The 19,117-nt window shown below is 34.3% G+C and overlaps 1 protein-coding gene and 1 long non-coding RNA gene across 2 annotated transcripts in view; one reads left to right on the forward strand and one right to left on the reverse strand.

Annotated features, from left to right (window-relative positions):
• The window catches only part of LOC113499839, an 87,302-nt gene that overhangs the window by 24,045 nt on the left and 44,140 nt on the right, over positions 1-19,117 (forward strand). The gene's annotated exons all lie outside the window — the stretch shown is intronic.
• Positions 12,311-12,896, reverse strand: LOC113499840. The gene is made up of 2 exons (XR_003401146.1): positions 12,856-12,896; positions 12,311-12,601 (listed from the first exon to the last, which is right to left on the reverse strand). It is a non-coding gene; the product is annotated as an uncharacterized LOC113499840 (long non-coding RNA).

The following is a 19,117-nucleotide window of genomic DNA, read 5'->3' on the forward strand; positions in this document are numbered from 1 at the left end:
TGATTTAAATGGTATTTTGATTAGGTATACCTACTTAATTCTACATATTTTTGCTATTTCAATGTTCATATTTTTTCATTTATCCATTTATTTCACCTTTAACCTAAAGGTTTTTATAAGTAAAAAAAAATATTTTCTTGTATTTTTTTATGTTCCTTATCCTGCTACGATTTTAAAACTCTACTGTCGGTGCATCCGTTTGTCACCATTTCGTACCTCATGAACAATTATAACTAGATGGTAGAATTTTTCATTGATAATTTAGGTATTTCTGATAACGCTACACGAGCAAGTAAATTAAAAAAAATATAACCAGGGCAATTGTTTGTGGTCATAAATGTGTTTGTTTTTTTTACATCCCATTTGTACAGAACCCTTATCATCACGCCACCGACTTTTTATTGTATTTTTCGGCTTTACTGAACTCCGAAGTTCTTGAATCACCGGTTGTAACAAACCCGCCTGTGTTTTACGTAATATGCACGTAAACCAATTAGAATTTTTATTTACGTACATTCGAAGACAAAACTCTTGAAAATGTTGAGTGCATTCATAATTTATATTAACGATTTCACAAACAGACGTAACTTATTATAATAATGTTCTTATTATCTATGTATTATTAGATACTTATATTATTTATTATATGTATTTAGTTACGCAGGTATGTTCAGCATCTGTGTATCTAGAATGACCATATAATACACATAATTTTCTTTTATTACTTGCATATAATTAACCGCAATTATTTGCCAGTATTTCCGTCTTACATAGAAATAATTGTAATTAATCGATTATGTAGATATAATTGAACATACCTATATGTATATTGATATATTCATAATAAGGCTATATAAATAAGGAGGATGTAAGATACTATATAATAGAAGACTTACTTTTGTCTTGATCTGGACAAGTAACCTTAAAGGATAAATTTGCAATACTAAAATTAAAGTCAAGTAAGTACGCACGCGTAAAAAAACACTAGTTTTTTCCGCGGCTTCACCCGGCATGTAGGTTATAGCTGCCTAAAAATTGCCCTAACTATACTCTACCCTAGCTACTACTAGCGTATTAAACTACAATATCGCTATGCTCTTACCAAATGTCATCAACACTGGTCCCGCCGTTTGAGCTAGAAGAGGAGACAGACACACAAACAATCGCACTTACAACTCCTAAATTAAGAAAGCATTAATATTGAATTAGGAGCCGTACTGGCGAGAACTCGTTGTTACATCAATAATGAATGCTTCCATAAACAGACTATCGTTAATTAATAGTCGTAGAGATAACGTAGCCATGACACATTCATACTAGATTCACACCAAACAGGTATTAATTAGAAGCTAATGTCAACAAAACGTCAAACACGTTAGACTCGGCTAGAGTGGTTGAGGTCACCACGACAAAATGCGCACGGAGTGTCGCGGATTGCCCGCGTAGGACAAGCGTTTGTGTGATCCATGATTGCTTGTCCTGAGTCTGGGTGTCTTTGTGCATGTGACTTGAATGTTTGTGAAAACACTGCGACACAGGGACAGAAGTCCTTAGTGTGGAAATCGTTTAAAAAATAACCTACGAAATAATGCATTTAGTGACCACGCTATGCGGCGGAGTTCAAGCTGTGGAGAAGAAATCACGCATTACGCTGTTTCTTCTCCACAAGGGTTAGTGATGCGGAGTGCTGTGCGATTTATGTTTTTCGTTCAAGTTCTAAAAGTACTGATTTGGTATCTATTTATGCTGCAAAAAAGTAAAGTCTTATTGGAATTGACGCCACATCTTTATCTAATTTCGTCAAAGTTTGTTCAGACGTTTACGCTACGAAAGCTTAACAACCAGTCAAAATCCTTATTTATAAGGATATCTGTTCTAATAGCTCTCAGTACAAAACCTGTCACAGTAAACAATGGTCACATAATTAGCTAAAATTATAGCTTTTAGAATCAAGCTTCCCACACGACTCGGATCAATACAACGCAACAATACACACAAAATCTCCAGCTATTTCCTCGCTATTTTCCCATCGTCTCACATATTTAACTAATTACAACAAATTCCAAGGCTTAGCCGGCCTTCAATCACAAAAGACCTATTTAAATGACCGGGCAGCATCAGAATGTGTTCAGTAATTTCATAAGTAAGTGCGTACAAATGGACTGTCACCGGCTATTGTGAGACGCACAAAGGTCGAAAACAAACGATGAACAGTTAAAGAATATGGATTGTCTTTAACGGTACACTTGTGCGCTAATGTGTTAAGTTTTATTCTTTTTTAACTATTGTAGCTTTATGACTTACTTAAATAGTAAACGAAATCATAGTAAACATATTATCAAGGGTTTGACAAACCAAGTCACTTAAAAACCTATTTATTTAACGACTAGTCACTGCTCTACACTCTACTCATTATCTTTTAAATACGTCTATTAAAATCACGGCAATGACATTATTACATTTCCTTAATTTGTAAATGTCTTTGTGAAATGAAAGTGTTGAAGCAAGTGGCATTTACTCTTGTAATTGATACGAACGCAGTGGTCCTTCGAGAGACAACAGAAAAAATAAAATACAAGTAGACCATGTTTGACACTTTCTTTTATCATAAAGAATAAAAAAATATATTTTAAGTATATACAACTAGCTGTTGCCCGCGGCTTCATCCGCTTGGTTAAAAGATACTTAAAGCTATGATTTGTATCTGCCCTGTTTTTTCCACATTTTCCATTGTCTCTTCGCTCCTATTAGTCGCAGCGTGATGGTATAGGTATAACCTATAACCTTCCTCGATGAATGGTATATTCAAAGATAAAATAAAAACAATTTGAACCAGTAGTTTCTAAGATTAGCTTGTTCAAACAAACAAACTCTTCAGCTTTATACATTAGTATATAGATTTTTAGGTATATTACGAATCAAATTAATTCGACACAGTTTAATATTTACATATTTATTTTACTAACACTTTTGCCATCGATAATACTCATAAAGATGCATATTATCTAGAAATACGGACGATTACGCGTAATGATACGGTTGTTTCGTAAGTTCGCGTATTAAACCCGGATGACGTCACGATACGCTACAACACAAGCCGTATACTACAATAACTTTAGTTTTAACTAATTTTAATAATAATTGTTACGTTTTACTTTAAGAATATCGGTCTTGTTTACGCGAATTTACACTCGGATGGGTCGGTAACTAAAGACCTTCAAATTAACAGTTCGGTAAGCAACATTTTCAAATGTGCCTTGGTCACAACTTTACTCTAGACAGTGACAAAGACGGTACGACACTTTAAGGTGATTTTTAACTTAGTGTAGATTAATACGAATATATTGGGATACAGCCCACTCGTGTTATTGGAATGATCTCGTGATTTATATTTTTATATTAATTCAGCTACAAACAAGGGAAAGGCAATGTGGAAGATCATAAATAATAATAAAATAGTAACTCCAAAAGAAAATATTACACAAATAAAAGTAAAAGATCAACTAGTTACAAATCCTAAGGAAATAGCACAATTATTCAACAACTACTTCATTGATGAAATACAGTCTACTTCAACCTCTAGCGGCTCAGTTACAGAAACGTACAATACAAATTCAAATTCTATTTTTTTAAAGCCAACCAATCCACATGAAATAGATCAAATTATAAAAGGATTAAACAACACGAATAGTACAGGGTATGACAACATAAATACGAACATTATAAAACGAGTGTCTAGTCACATAGCTCCAGTAATTAGTAACATTATCAATCAGTGTCTAGAACAAGGTGTTTTTCCTTCAAAATTGAAAATTACGATCGTAAATCCATTATTTAAAAAAGAAGATAGAGAGGATATGCGTTTTTACAGACCGATTGCGTTAATACCAGTGATGGCAAAAATTTTCGAAAAGGTTATATATAATAATTTATATAATTTCTTTGAACTCAATAACTTATTTACTAATGAACAATTTGGCTTTCGTAAAGGAAGATCCACCAGTGATGCTCTTTTTAATTTTCTTAAGAAAGTAATGACTGGATTGGATAGCAAGCAACAAATAACCGCTATTTTTATGGATATGACTAAGGCTTTTGACCATGTTGACCATAATATCCTACTTAACAAATTAGAGAAATATGGGATAAGAGGGAATGCGTTGGAACTTATTAAGTCGTACTTAAGTGATCGTTTTCAAATAACACGAATAACGAAAATAGAAATAGACACAAAATTCGAACGCATCTATATGTCGGACCCTAAACTTGTAAAATTTGGCGTTCCCCAAGGAAGTATCCTTGGGCCTCTTTTATTCGTTATATATATCAATGACCTACCAAGGTCTATAGACCAGGACATGATATTGTTTGCGGACGATAGCACGGCCATTTTTGCAGATACCGGTCAAGAAAATTTTGAAGCTCAGGTTAATAAATCTCTCGAAGATATTATAAACTGGCTAATAATTAATAATTTAAAAATAAATATTGATAAAACAAACTATATGTCCTTCACAAATAAAAATTCAAAATCAAATAAAATCAATGTTAATTATAAAGATAATTCAATAAATCAGGTCAGTAACACTAAATTTCTAGGAGTCCATATCGACTCAAAACTTGACTGGAAAATGCATGTAGATGATGTCTGCAAAAAACTTAACCAGTATTCATATGCTCTCTATTTACTTCGAAGAATTGTAAATGAAAACGTATTACTCAATGTTTATCATGCATATGTGGGTTCTACTCTAAAATATGGTATACTGTGTTGGGGTAACTCTACTAACAGAGAATTTGCATTCAGAGCCCAAAAAAAATGTATCCGAAGTATATGTGGGCATAAACAGACCGATTCATGCAGAACAGAATTCAGAAGACTAAAAATCTTAACCCTAGCGTCAATGTTTATATTGGAAGCAGCCTCAATCACAAAGCGAGATATCAGTAATTATGAGACTATGAGAAGTACAAGATATAAAAATGACCTTAAGGCAGCTAAGAGTAGAACAGTTAAGTTTAAATCATCCATATTTGGTATGGGTGTGAAAATTTATAATAAATTGCCAGACTTTATTAAAACCACTGAAACATTAGCTACTTTTAAATACAAACTTAAAAAACTACTGATACAGAAAGCATATTATACAATTAATGAATTCTTTAATGACATATGTCTGGACTGAAATTTATTTAATGGTATTATGATAATGAAAAGTGTTAGTTATTGTTTAATGTATTTATCTGTAATGTAGTGGTAATGAATATTATATTGCCTTGACTATTTTGTACACTTGTCATGACGATTTATATTATTGTTATTTTTATTTATTCTATTTCTTTTTTTTTGACATCAATTAATTCAGTGACAAATGTTTTTGACTAAAATTTATTTAATATGACGTTAATGATGCAATAATTATGACAAATACCAATTGATTTTCATACTTAATTTATTTTCTCTAATGGTTATTATGTTACTTTAATGATTTCATTTTGTTTTTCTTTTGACAAGTAATTGTAAATTTTAAAGATTTTACACCACATGGGTATGTTACAGTGATACTTTGTTATAACACTAATTTTAAGAGCTGAATTTCCACCTGTGACAAACAATAAATAAATCTTGAATCTTGAATCTTGAATTTCGTCTGCGGAAGGCGCTAATGGAGCCGGTCCGCTTTTTATTTTAATATTCTGTCTTCGTCCTTTAATAGGATGAAATATCTTTCAGCATAAGGCGGCTGCAATCTTTCATTCAACACTTTTTTTACATGATGTATGGACTACGGACAGATTCGCGCGCGAGTACAAATCGCACTTACGATGAATACCAGCCTATATACGTAGTATATAGTTTAACGTAAATGTAAAACGAAATTGCTACCAATAAAAACAACGATGGGATTATCTCTAAAACAATTGCAGTTATTGTAAAACAATTAAAAATAATTATTGTTTCTATTAATTTTAATGACTGCATAGCTGACAATAGTTAGTAAATATAGCAACTCATAATGATTATATAATTCTAGTTGTTAAGTGTGTCTTCACAAAAACAAGTGCTTTTTAACTCTCATTGTTAATAATAATTACTTTGTTAACATGTAGAAGGCGTCAATAATTATAATAAGTTGACGAGCTGTTAAGTATGTCATTAATATAGGTTAAATGAATACCTTCCATAACAACTAAATAGATACTTGTAAAAAAATCTTGAGAAACAATAGGTCTTGGTATTTTCCTGCATGCGACTTGCAATGGAAAACTATTCTACTGAAGTCCTCGGTATTATAGTGGTCACTATCCTCGTCTGTCACGTGGGTGACACGGTGCACGGTGGTAACCCTCCTTATAACGCCATCTCAAAAATGATTTTTGCGAAAATAGGTTTTCCCGAATTCTTTTGACGAAAATCAATAGTTTAATGAACAGGTAATTTAATTTCGATATAAATTATTTTTTTATTTATAACCGAATTAGTAAAATGAGTTGCTGAAGTGCATAGAGTCAGAATATTGATTCGACTGAATTATTCATACAGACATTTCAAATGAATTTCCTAGAAATCTTTCATATAGAACTATATATGTGTTATACATTTTTGGAAAGCGCAAAGCTTGAAGTAATTATAAAAAATACAAACATAATAATCTATATTTTAAGCAAGATGTTATTTTCTTTTTAATGTGACTCTTTTTTTACGTGATTTTCTTGGTATTCAAATAGACATTCGAAGTTTAGCGCTGTTTGCCGCTGCTTTGTTACTTATCTTATTAAAATATTTGATTACTCTAATTTACAAAGGAACAAAAAAATTTTGCTCCTTTTTTGCCTTTTTCTTGTCAGACACAAAAATATCTCTCAAAGTAAAATTTTAAATTTTGGCAATATTTTATTATTTTCTGATAGTATTCCCAAAATGGACACAATAAAAATAATATTTATTCACGAGGTCTGATAACTAAAACCAAGATAAAACAATCAATTTAGTGGTAGGAACTTGTAGTGATAGCTCGATAGCTCTAATTGTGGGTAAGTGATAAAGATATTTTTTTCAATAACCGCAAAAGATATCAAAACCACGAGTACGTATACACATTGCACACTGCACTGCGATCTGAATCATATAAATTCAAGTTACAATTCATAGCCTAACATTCATAAAGTGACTTTTCAGTGTTTAGTATAGTTGGTAAATTCCTAACTATTTATTTATTACAATGAGTGACTTTGTTTGTGCTCGTAGGGTTTTATGTGACTTTTTCATAAACTCGGGCACAAATTATACTGAATTAAAAAAATATTTGATGGACACTTTTACATTGTCATCAGAGAGAGCTGATATAGTTGGAGCAAGTATTCGGAAAAATTTACTATCTAAATTTAACGATCGATGGGAAAAGGCGAGAAGAATAAAAGATCGCTTTGAAAAAAGTAACAGTGCTTGGTTGGATGGTGAATTCAAGGTAACATTTGAAGATAATACTCCTACAACTTCTTCAGGTGAACGTGGTCGACCTCCTAAGCCATATGAAGAATCGTCAGAGAAATCAAAAAAACGAAAAAATATGGAACTCGTACAAGAATATGGGTTTGAATTTATACATAATGCGTATGTCCAACATTTACGGTCTATTGGTGAATCAGACGAAGCCTCTATTCTGAGTATTGTACGAACTTTACCCAAGAAAGACAAAAAGGAAGTCCTTAAGAAGATGACAGATGATACGGAATTAATAACTCCTTATTCAAAAGATGAAGCTCTGTGTATGTTTATTGATTTGGACTTAACGAAATCTCAGTACGGATTATTAAGGTCTCGTTTATCTGAAAAAAATGTATTTATCTTTCCGTCATATAATATGATATTAGATGCTAAAAAAATGTGCTATCCCCCAAGTTCTAGTATCGAAATTAATGACATTGGAGCTTCTATCAAACTCCAAGATCTTTTAGATCATACTACAGCTCGGATTCTTCAAATTAATTCGGTATACAAACCAGGATACAGAAATCTGAAGTTATACGTTAAATGGGGCTGTGACGGATCATCTGGTCAAAGTGAATATAAACAGGCTTTGCCAGGTGAGACCCAGCTAATATCAGATGCCAATTTATTCATTGCTTCTCTTGTGCCTATAAAACTAATTGACTTATCAACAAATCTTGTAGTCTGGCAAAATACTACGTGCTCTTCTGTTCGCTATTGCCGACCCATTTCCATAAAATTTGTCAAGGAAACTCCACAGCAGACTAAAGAGACTGTTGATAATATCAAGAGACAAATTGATGAACTTACTCCATCACTGATAAGCAAAGATGACACCGTAGTTGAAGTCAAACATGAACTATTGCTGACCATGATTGATGGAAAAGTTGCTCAAGTACTAACAGATACATCATCTAGTTCTGTGTGTACTATATGTGGAGCAAGACCTAGAGAGATGAATGATCTAAACAAAGTTTCTTCTAAACCCGAAAACGAAGAAGCTTTCCAATATGGCCTTTCCACTCTTCATGCCTGGATTAGATTTATGGAAACCATTTTGCATATTTCTTATAATCTTTCGTTTAAGAAATGGTCAGCAACAACTCCAGAAAATAAAATAAGCAAAGAAGAGAAGAAAAAATGTGTGCAAAGTAGGTTCCGAAATGAACTTGGCCTCCATATAGACAAACCCCGACAAGGAACTGGTAACAGTAATGATGGTAATACTGCGCGGAGATTCTTTTCAAACTACCATTGTTCAGCTAATATTACTGGTGTTGACGAAGAATTGATAAAACGGCTATATATTATACTACAAACAATGTCATCTGGAATCGCAATAAATGCTACCAAATTCGGTCAGTACGCAATGGATAGTGCTCAAATATTTGTAAATAAATATAATTGGTATTATATGCCATCCTCTCTCCATAAAATCCTTATTCATGGGGAAAGTGTTATAAGACATTTTGCAATTTTACCAATAGGCCAATTGTCTGAAGATGCACAAGAAGCGCGAAACAAAGATTACAGACGATACCGATTACATCATTCCAGGAAGTGTTCTCGTTCAGCAACTAATGAAGATGTTCTACATTCATTATTATTTACATCAGATCCATATATTTCAAGCCTGAGAACACCAACCTTTACTGTAGACAAGGAATTGTTTGATGAAGCCAAAATGCTCTTGGATTTGCCTGAAAGTGAATAATATAATAAATAATATACTATGATTTGATTGATAAAAAACTATATGGTTGACTTTATAAACACTAATTATTTCATAATTTTGTTTTTTTTTTGTATAATATTTTCGACATTTCTATTTTTAAATATTTTTATATAATAAAGTTTAAAGTTCAATTAATTAAAACTTGTTTCATTAAAAAGCCCATACATTCAATAACATATGTAGAAATTTTCAAGTTGTTATCACTTAAGACAAAAGAGATACACATTTTTGAGACAGTGAACCCGTTTCGGTCCCACTGTGCGGTGGTTCAATAGCCGGTAAGAGTCGGACTCCATCCAATCCCTTCTCCATGAGGTCAGATATATGAGGATTTACCCTACTTACGAACAAAAAAGCAGTGTATTACATAGCGGGGTTTTTTGTAAGAAAGTCAATATAATTTATATGTGTAAATCGTCAGACTGGTGGAAGACGGATAGAAAGTTTTCTGACGTAGTCGGGTAATATTAAAAGCAGTAATCGAGATGTCAATACATAAAAAGAAACAGGTCAATTTAAGAAAGCTCCTACTAAAGTAATTCCTCAATTATTCTGCGTTAGTTGCAGGACCTTGGTATTTTTTCCAGTATCAATATTCATCTTTGCACTCATATCGTTATATGCGAACTTGTTTTTCTCAACTTTTTATAAATAACTCACACGTTCCACGAACTGCTGACATAAATAATTATATACATATAGAAACTAATAAACAATATTACAAAACACTTATGACGCAGCAGAAATCAGGTGTAAAAGAAACTGTTTCATTTATTAATAATACCTAATAGTTAATATTGTAATACCTCGTTAGATAGACGTAAAAATAAACTGATCTTCATAGATGATTACTCGAATATAACATTAATATTATAAATGCGAAACCATGGTGTTTGTATGTTTGTTACTTTATCACGCCCAAACAGCTTGACCGCTTTCGATGAAATTTTGCATAGAGGTAGCTAACACCTCGGATTATCACATAGGCACATACATTTTATGTAACTGAGACAAAGAAGGGTAATATTTTTGTCGCTATAACTGAAATGCAGGCAGAAGGTGGAGGCAAAGTCGCGATCATCAGCTAGTAACACAATAAAACAAAAAGATATATAGCTAGAGTTGTTATTGAGCAGAAAAAATGAATGATTTGTTGTAATCATTAGTTCTTGAGATCGTGTCCCCGTTCCAAGTAATAAAAAAGGAAAACCTCGTTTTGTAGCCGGCTGTTCTTCGAATAAAGTTGAGATTTAATTCTGCGAAGGATGAAAGATTAGGGCTCTAAAGCAGCTTTGATTATTAGTATTAGTTTGTTTTATTTTACTAAAACATCTGCATTCTTGAATGTCCCATGTCTTTAGAATCTGTAAACAAATTTGAGTTCATACATCTGTGATATCATACCCAAAAATTGAGATATGAAGTCAGATAGTAAGGAAAAAGAAGACATATTGCGCCGACCCCAAATTTTAATAAAATAATTAGTGTAAGGGCTAGAGAATGATGATGATCGTACCCAAAATAAAATCCAAACGTTTATAAAATACTGCTCATGTGTTAATCGGTCACGTAAAACCGGTAAAAAAAATCGGTCCAAAAGGTTTAAAGAAAAAAAAAATTGTTTCATGCATCAAATGGACTGTGCCTGCCAAATGCTTGCTTAACCTCGATTATTATTTTTAGCGTTTGTTATTACATCAGCAGCAGAAGTATTATCATCTGGAAAAAAACAACTATCTAACTATGACAGTCCATTAGATACAGCTCTGTACCAGACAGACGGACATACGGCGGAGCCTAAGTAATAGGTTTCCATTTTACCTTTTGGATACAGAATCCTAAAAATCATTTATTCAACCGATGTCCCAATCATAAAAATAACAACAACCGCCGGCTGTTAAAATAACAAACATTTGAATGTGGCGTTAATTTGTCACCATATATAAAGTTCTATGGTAATTCGACGCGGTGACCCAAAAACTCCAAGGTTTCCTTTAAATAGATTGTTAAGGTCATAGACTATGGGTCAAATGGTGCTGGGTCATGTGTTGTGTACCTAATGGACATCAGAAGAGATGTGGTAACTGACCAGGGTAAGCGAAGTACCATTACACAGTCTTCAGTCTAGGGGAGAGCGGGGCTGAAAGTGCCGATTTTGACAAATCCTTTTAAGATTCGGATAAAACAAGTACTATGTCTGAAAGCAGTGGTTCATCCTAAGCCAAATTTAATCTATTTTTCGAATTTAACTTCAGATTTTGCACATTTTTAATAGTTTTTATGAAAATGCGATTTTTTTAAACAGAGGCGGCAAGGCACTACCAACCCCAAACTGGGGCAAGTTGTGCCGTAGCTGAGGTCGGTTGTGCCGTTGATAAATCTGGGGGTTTTATATGAATTAAAATTAATTAGGAAATTAAAACACATCAGTTTTATAATAATATATTTATTTGTTATATTTTTTAATATAAATCAACAGTTTTTAAAGTTTAATTGTATAATACTAAGTATTATAATAAAATAAAAAACAAGGAACCTTCTTATGTAATTATTCAAACATAAAAACGTATTTTTAATCAATAGTTGGTACTTATTTTTATGCAAATGAGATCAATTATTAAAAATATCAGTCTATACGGACTAGTAAACTACCTGCTATAAACAGTAAAGGTTTCTCTTTCATTACCATGTTCCAAAATGATTAACTTTTTAATCAGTCTCGAGTCTTTTTAAGAAATAAAAAATATACCAAAACTAGTTACTCTCCAGGTGATTGATCAGAATAACAATTAGGACATACAAATGCTTGGTTTTCTTCATCTTCAATACATTGCAAATGGGCTAAATTCTTCTCTGCATTCAATCCATTGTTCTCCAGGGGCAGAGTTTGAATGGGCATCACAACAAATGATACAGAACCATTCTTGTTCGCCATCAGAACTGTCGTCATCTTGCAATACTCTTCTCTTAGCGCGGTTTTTAGTCGGCTTTTTTGTTTGTTTACCCTTTCCCTTGCATCTTCCCGTCCCTTTTCCCTTAACCTTCTTTTTATTTTCGCTTTTTTTTTTCTTTTTACTAGTCTGTTCTTCTGCTAAAGCATTTTTCTCTGGAGTGTCCGTAAGAATAGCTGTCTTTCTTTTACGTGCTTTAGTATGTCCAATTAGTCGGGGAGGTGCTTTAGTCAGTGGTCTTATTAGCTCTGGTGAGAAAACTGCTGCATTTTTATCTCCTGTGTTATTATCAACTGATTGAGGAGGCTGGAAACTGCAGCAAGGGATAGGTTCCGGAGAGCACTGACGTGTCTCTTGCTCTTGATTACCTGATGGTGCTCTAGTACACTCAACGCTGCAGTCGCTTGGCCCAGGACAACAATACTGAAACAATATAGGTTGGTTAGGGGTTGGTTGTCCGCGGCACAAGCAGCCCCACATGAACGGCACATTTTACCCCGTTTATGATAGTGTGATATTTTGTCTCACATATAAAAATCACTGTACACGAAGCATTAAAATTGCACTGCATAACAAACTAGGATAAATAACAAACATTTTACAAAAACTCGCATATTAAAAGCTCGAAAAATGCTAGCTTGAGACCAAAAAGTATTGAAACGAAAATATTTACTTACCTGGCGCTGGAGGACCCTCACATGCAGTGCGACTCGGTCTGTGCGGCTGACGAAACTAAAATGGCAGCCGCGTGTGCGCAACTGTTAGGCCTTACGCGACACAATACGATCGTATATCTATCTGTTTCCGTTTTTGAGATATTCGCGTCGGCACAATTTACCCCCGGCACTTTCAGCCCCGCTCTCCCCTACTTGACAGTTTCGTAAATGGAAAATATTGATTTATCTACTTGTCCAAAATAGTGAAATTGTGTAATTAAAATGAAATATAGAAAACATTTAAATATTCACGAAGCTGATTGTTACCGCGCATGCTGCCGTAAAATGGTACCGACTCAGCTTTCAAATCTCCAATCCATCCGCTCCTGGTACCCCGTAGATAATAAAAGGCTGCGCTGCGCTGTCCATCTTTTAAAGTAAGGGGCCATGAGCTTTTTGCAAAGCCTTATTTTGCACCAGCAGCATTTTAAACGTCCAATTTTCCGTTATACATTTTCTTCAAATACGACCCCTGCAGTAAGGACTTCATTCCTGTGTCACAGGGGATAATCAATAATCAACCAACAGTCGAAAAAGATTGTCAACCTCTGCCGTCCAATTTACAGTAATTTACGGCAAAAAGTGCATAAACCATAAAACTTCATGAATAGAGATGGTTTATTGATGACATTGCGCCGTGACCTGGTGCGTCGCGTGACGCCTCGCTTGTTACTCATTTACATTCAATGACTCCTCGAATTATTTGAGCACTGATTAGCTGGCCAGCCTTGGTTTTCTTCAATTTGCTGTGGCAATAGTAATGGGTCGAGCGCCTCCTGTATTAAAAGGGAACTTTAGTACAGTGATCGGAAAGACAGATGCTGTGGTGACGACCACGCTGCAACTTAACTAAAAAAAATACGATTTAGCACCTTATGTTTAAGTTAATTTTTCGCTTCATTGATCTGTTTTTTTTCGTCGACTCTAAAATTATTAAGTGTCCCACCGCAAGACAAAGGCCTCCCATTCCTCCTTCCATTTATTTATTTAATACTGCATGGAAGGCTTACAGCTAAATACAATTCTAATAAAAAACGGTTTGTGCAACAGTTAGCCAATTGCAAGCCTTCGCATTGTATCGGTCTATGGCTAGCCAAGGCCAGGTTCATACGAAAAAATCGAGTTCGTCTCGCCATCTTCTTGTGGGTCTGTCGCGAGATCAATTTATTGTTTCATAAAAGCTTGAGGTTTGTTAAAAAAATCCAAGCATAACACAATAAGTGATTTCCCTTTTAACTCCCAGTACGAGGTAGTTAAGGTTGCTGACGTCATTTCGTTATCTTGCTTAATTACCCATCAGAACCAGCGCGACTAGTTTTTAGTATTACCAATTATTGCAAAAAGTCAAATTAAAAATCTTTTATAGCTGTTTCAATATGAGAATTGTGTTTAAAGTGAAGACAAAAATAATTATTAGTCAGTAATAAGACGGTTTAACGTCAACGAAAAAGTTGTATATTTTTTCTCACATGAAAAAATATACAATGTCTGATCGCAAACTAGGCAGAGTGTGTGCTATGGTGATCAGACAACTGCTAAGCAATAGTTTATAAATTTTAAACATCTACATACATAAATAGATCATTAAAATTCAGGCACAGAACAGATTCAAATGTCGTGTTTTTGCTGTGACTTTATTTCCTCCCTACAAACAAAATATGCTCCTCATGCCGAAAATACACATAACAAAGAGAATTAATTCAGATCGAAGCATTTAATTTACGGTTTTTTTTTGTCCACACGGATTATTGTAAAGATCTTGAAAGTGCATACTACAACTTACAGTCAGGTTCCTGATTCCAATACGTTTTTAACCACATAATACTTTCATGGTCACTCGGTAGGTACCATAACGATGTCGCCAACATACCCCTATGTTTCTAACAAGCCAATATTATCTTTCTCAGTACTAATTACGTGATATACGATAAAAAACGTCGGCTTCCTGTGAAAAAATATAAAATCATCGCTCGCACGGCAATCAGTTTGTGTATCCAATTGAGAAATTATAGTTTTGTGGCAACTACCAGCTAATGTACTGCGAGCACTGCGAGCCGAGCTGAGTGACTGACGTTGTACTAATTTGGTACTTGTTACTGGTACTTTGTATTAGATTTAAATTATCTTATTACAAAGTATTCATTATTAGATGATAAGCAATACAATAAAAAATGTAGTTATTTATAGGTTGCCGTTTGTAGGGGAAGATTACTTAATTTTATTGTAGAAGCCAAATACCATTTCGCCCAATTCTATCGCAGTGATCGTCATCTCTAAATAGTATATTTACTCCCTATCCCCGTGCCGAATGCAAAAGACAAACAAATGACAACCAACCAGTGAGAACTGCTATCCCCAATTTAATACTATTAAACAAACATCATTCGTTGGCCTAGCCTTTTCCCAACTATGTTGGGGTCGGCTACCAGTCCAACCGGTTTCAGCTAAGTACCAGTGTTTTACAAGGAGCGACTGCCTATCTGACCTCCTTAACCCAGTTACCTGGGCAACACGATACCCCTTGGTTAGACTGGCTGTCAGACTTTTTCAAGCTTCTGACTACCTGTAACGACTGTCAACGATGTAGGAATAACAGCCGGGACCCACAAATTAACGTGCCTTCCGAAACACGGAGGAACTCGTTACGACAAAGATGGTCACCCATCTACGGACCAACCGCGTCAAGCATAGCTTAACCTGTGATCGTTTCACTTATGCGGTTATAGCTTAGCCACGAGCTTTAATACTATTAAATATTATTAAACATAAGAAGAATTTAAAGGTTTTATAAACTTTGATCCAAGAACAATCTGGAATAAAAATAATTATCATACAATACTGTTCTCGGTAGCATTGTATGGGGTCGCTCGCTCTTCACAGCTGACCGCGTACATCTCGCCGCTTGAGATAAACTGCCATCTTGTATGATTGACGTTCCAAGATTGTTGGTTTTTTTCCCATAATTAGTACATTTTATACAATATTAGCTTCCGCTCAGCACTTTATTCGGGGTTTTTTACGGATTTTCTGATATTAGATGGTCTATCTAGAAAATAATTATTATTTACGTGTCTCCACTGACTGACCACCGACTTGGTAAAGTTTTTATTTTTATATCTGATGTTTTTATGTAACCAAGACAGCCAGAAACTTAAAACTGATAACAATTGTTTCAGTACAGGTCCGTGCTACTCGCCCCGTGATCTATAGCTGATTAGAGAATCCCATAACGACTCATTTTCGGTTGTTGTGAGTCTGAAGGATGCCAATTCTTAAACCTTGAGGCTGCATCTCCGACTACACTACCATCAAAAACTTCTCTTCTTCTTCAAAGTTCCTGGATCGTCCTCTCATCGATATTTCAACTGCACTGAGCGGTTGAGGTTACTACGCCAAAGCCATTGCACGCGGTGTGTCGGGAGTCGCGACTGCGATCTCCGCTTGTGATCCAGACCAGAGTTTGTGTGATCCATGGATGCCTGTCCTAAGACTGTTTATCTTTGTGCATTTGACTTGAATAACCCCGCGACACAATGATTCAATGCCTTAGAGCGAATTATTAAAAGTAGTTGCAAATTCCTACTTATATTCAAGAATATAAGTACCATTTAAACGTAGGTATGGATTCTACCCATGTACCTTACTAGCAGAAGACTTACGCAATAGAAAGACAAGGAAATATAATAGCAATCATTTTGATAAGTATGCTATCGTTGGGTGAGCACAAATTACTCATAAGGAGACGGGAAATGACTGAGAAAATATTATACATGTTATAATATCACAGTGACGGATATTTAGAATATAAAGTACAACTGTGACACGTTTCAAACGTTTGAGATAGTGAAGGCTTTAAATGATCACGTATTAATTGTTTCTTCTGCATTTTTGAGAATTGTTTGAGTTTGCAGTATTGCTAATGTACTATGAGCTAATATTCAATCAATAGGGTATTTGAGAAAAAAAACGGTTTGGTTCTTCTGTAAGTAAGGAAGATTAAAAAAAACATTTGATATGTAAATGAAGGCTGTGAAACAAAATCTCGTGTGACGTAACTTACCAGTAATAGGGTGATTCTCCAGAAAAAAATAACACAAGTTAACGTCTTCATTATCCTCACCAACTGGTCTAAGTAACTTTAGCACAAACATTTTAAAAATTTTAAGTCATCTATTAATAGCCTGAGTACTTTACGAACTTGGATAAAAATAATATAGAATACATCAATCTGCAGTATCAAAAGTGTGGTGAGGATAATGACGTTTTTAACTTGTTTTACTTTTTTCCGGAGAATCACCCAAGACCAGTACGCTTTTTACTAGCCAGTGATATTACTAGCCCTCACTACCATAGAATTCAAAATCTTAAGTGCTTTTTAATCTTGCTTAATTTTGAATGATGTGATAAAATGAAATATACGTTTTCAAAATTTTTGGGAAACCGGTCTAACGGACTACTTTCATTGTTTTAGTCAAATACTCTATAAGTTTCACCAGTAATAATTCCTTTTCCATAATATGACAAGTAACCTCTTCCCTATAGACACGTTTGCTACCATACTTGAAGACAGACATAAAGAGGAAGACGAAATAATGATTTTTGACGTAATAGGAAATGCTGTGACTGCGGCCACGCGTGTTAGTTTCAGTGACAACTTACTTACATTTAATCACGTCAACCGGATAATTATTCTGAGTTATTGAGTCAATTTAATAATTATGGTAATATACAACGACTTGTGTAGGTATTATTACGAACCGTTATGGTTTCGAAAACAGCTAAGTATATTAGTTAATATCCTGCAAAATATATCGGATGCTGTGATTGGATTTTACCGGTAGTCTCTTGGTCAACCAATCATTACCGTTCTTCTTTATAGCTTCAAACTAAGTCAGCGGCATAGTTTAAGAATAAAGCATATATTTTAATTGTATTAAGAGTTTGCTGCTGTTTGAGCCTTTTCCTTACGCTCAAAATGGGCAATTGCACCAAACTAACACCGCGCGTTATCTACGAACACTTGTCCTGAGTCTTTGTGCCTATGCATGTGACTTGAATGACTGTGATATCCCCGCGACGGTAGGATTAAATTCTAGGGGCGGGAGTCGCTTTTAAAGAAAAACATAGTGTCTGAAAGAGTCCCAAGAGTTTACATCCTTAAAATCGTAAATAAGGAAATAATTTACGGATTATATCACAACTTTCTAAGTACAAGGTCGGGCTTAAACTAGATGAGGACTGGTGACACTTCAATGTCATTCATGTTATTTTTAACACATTGAGAAAAACAGGGAAGCCCTTTCATAATATTAACCTTATTTTGACTCACATTCTCTTGTTGACAAAGTCTCATAATAAGTAGGTAACACTTACCTGTATAATTTCAGGAACTAAAATGATTAAATTCTTCATGTTTTGTATAATCACCCGTAGGGTATCCCTGACTAAACTCTAACAACCTTGGCCGATTTGATAAAAAAAGGCACGTGACAGCCTTTGGCAAAGACAAAGACAAGATTTGATCCAAATCAGTCCGGATTTGCTTTTTGTCAAATACGCAATCTGTTCGGTTGCAGTCATCATATTTGCATATACATTCGTGGACTACCCAAAAGCTATGAGATCGACACCGCAACACGTTACACACAGTGGGTTTATCGTAGTGGCCCCGACCATTCGACTACTCATGCATTCGTATGTATTGTATACTCATAAGTCCTATTAATAAGTTATGTTTACAAGTACGAATTCATATTGGTGGATGCACAAAAAATGTTGACTTGTGACGTGATACATTTTTTGTGATATGACCATAAGTAGCAGTTAGCCTTGAATAGAAACGAAATATTATAAATAAATAAACAAGTGTTATGTTCCATCATCCTCATCACTCATCTTAAGTGTTTGGCACGTGTTGTATCGGTGTAGCTTTTTCCATCTTTTTCTATCCTGTGGCAGTTCAATGGAAATAATTGTAAATAGAAAAAAGTAATATTTTTTTCTATTTACAATTTTTGTGTCATTTCTTTTGGTCGCTTTCTATTGAATTGTATATATTGTGTATAGGTATGTACGATTTCTGTATGATAGTGGTCAAGGATGGTGTTTATCTATATCTATACTAATATATAAAGCTGAAGAGTTTGTTTGTTTGTTTGAACGCGCTAATCTCAGGAACTACTGGTCAAAATTGAAAAAATATTTTTGTGTTGAATAGACCATT

Source organism: Trichoplusia ni, chromosome 13, assembly GCF_003590095.1.
Source record: "Trichoplusia ni isolate ovarian cell line Hi5 chromosome 13, tn1, whole genome shotgun sequence".
Lineage (NCBI taxonomy): Eukaryota > Metazoa > Arthropoda > Insecta > Lepidoptera > Noctuidae > Trichoplusia > Trichoplusia ni.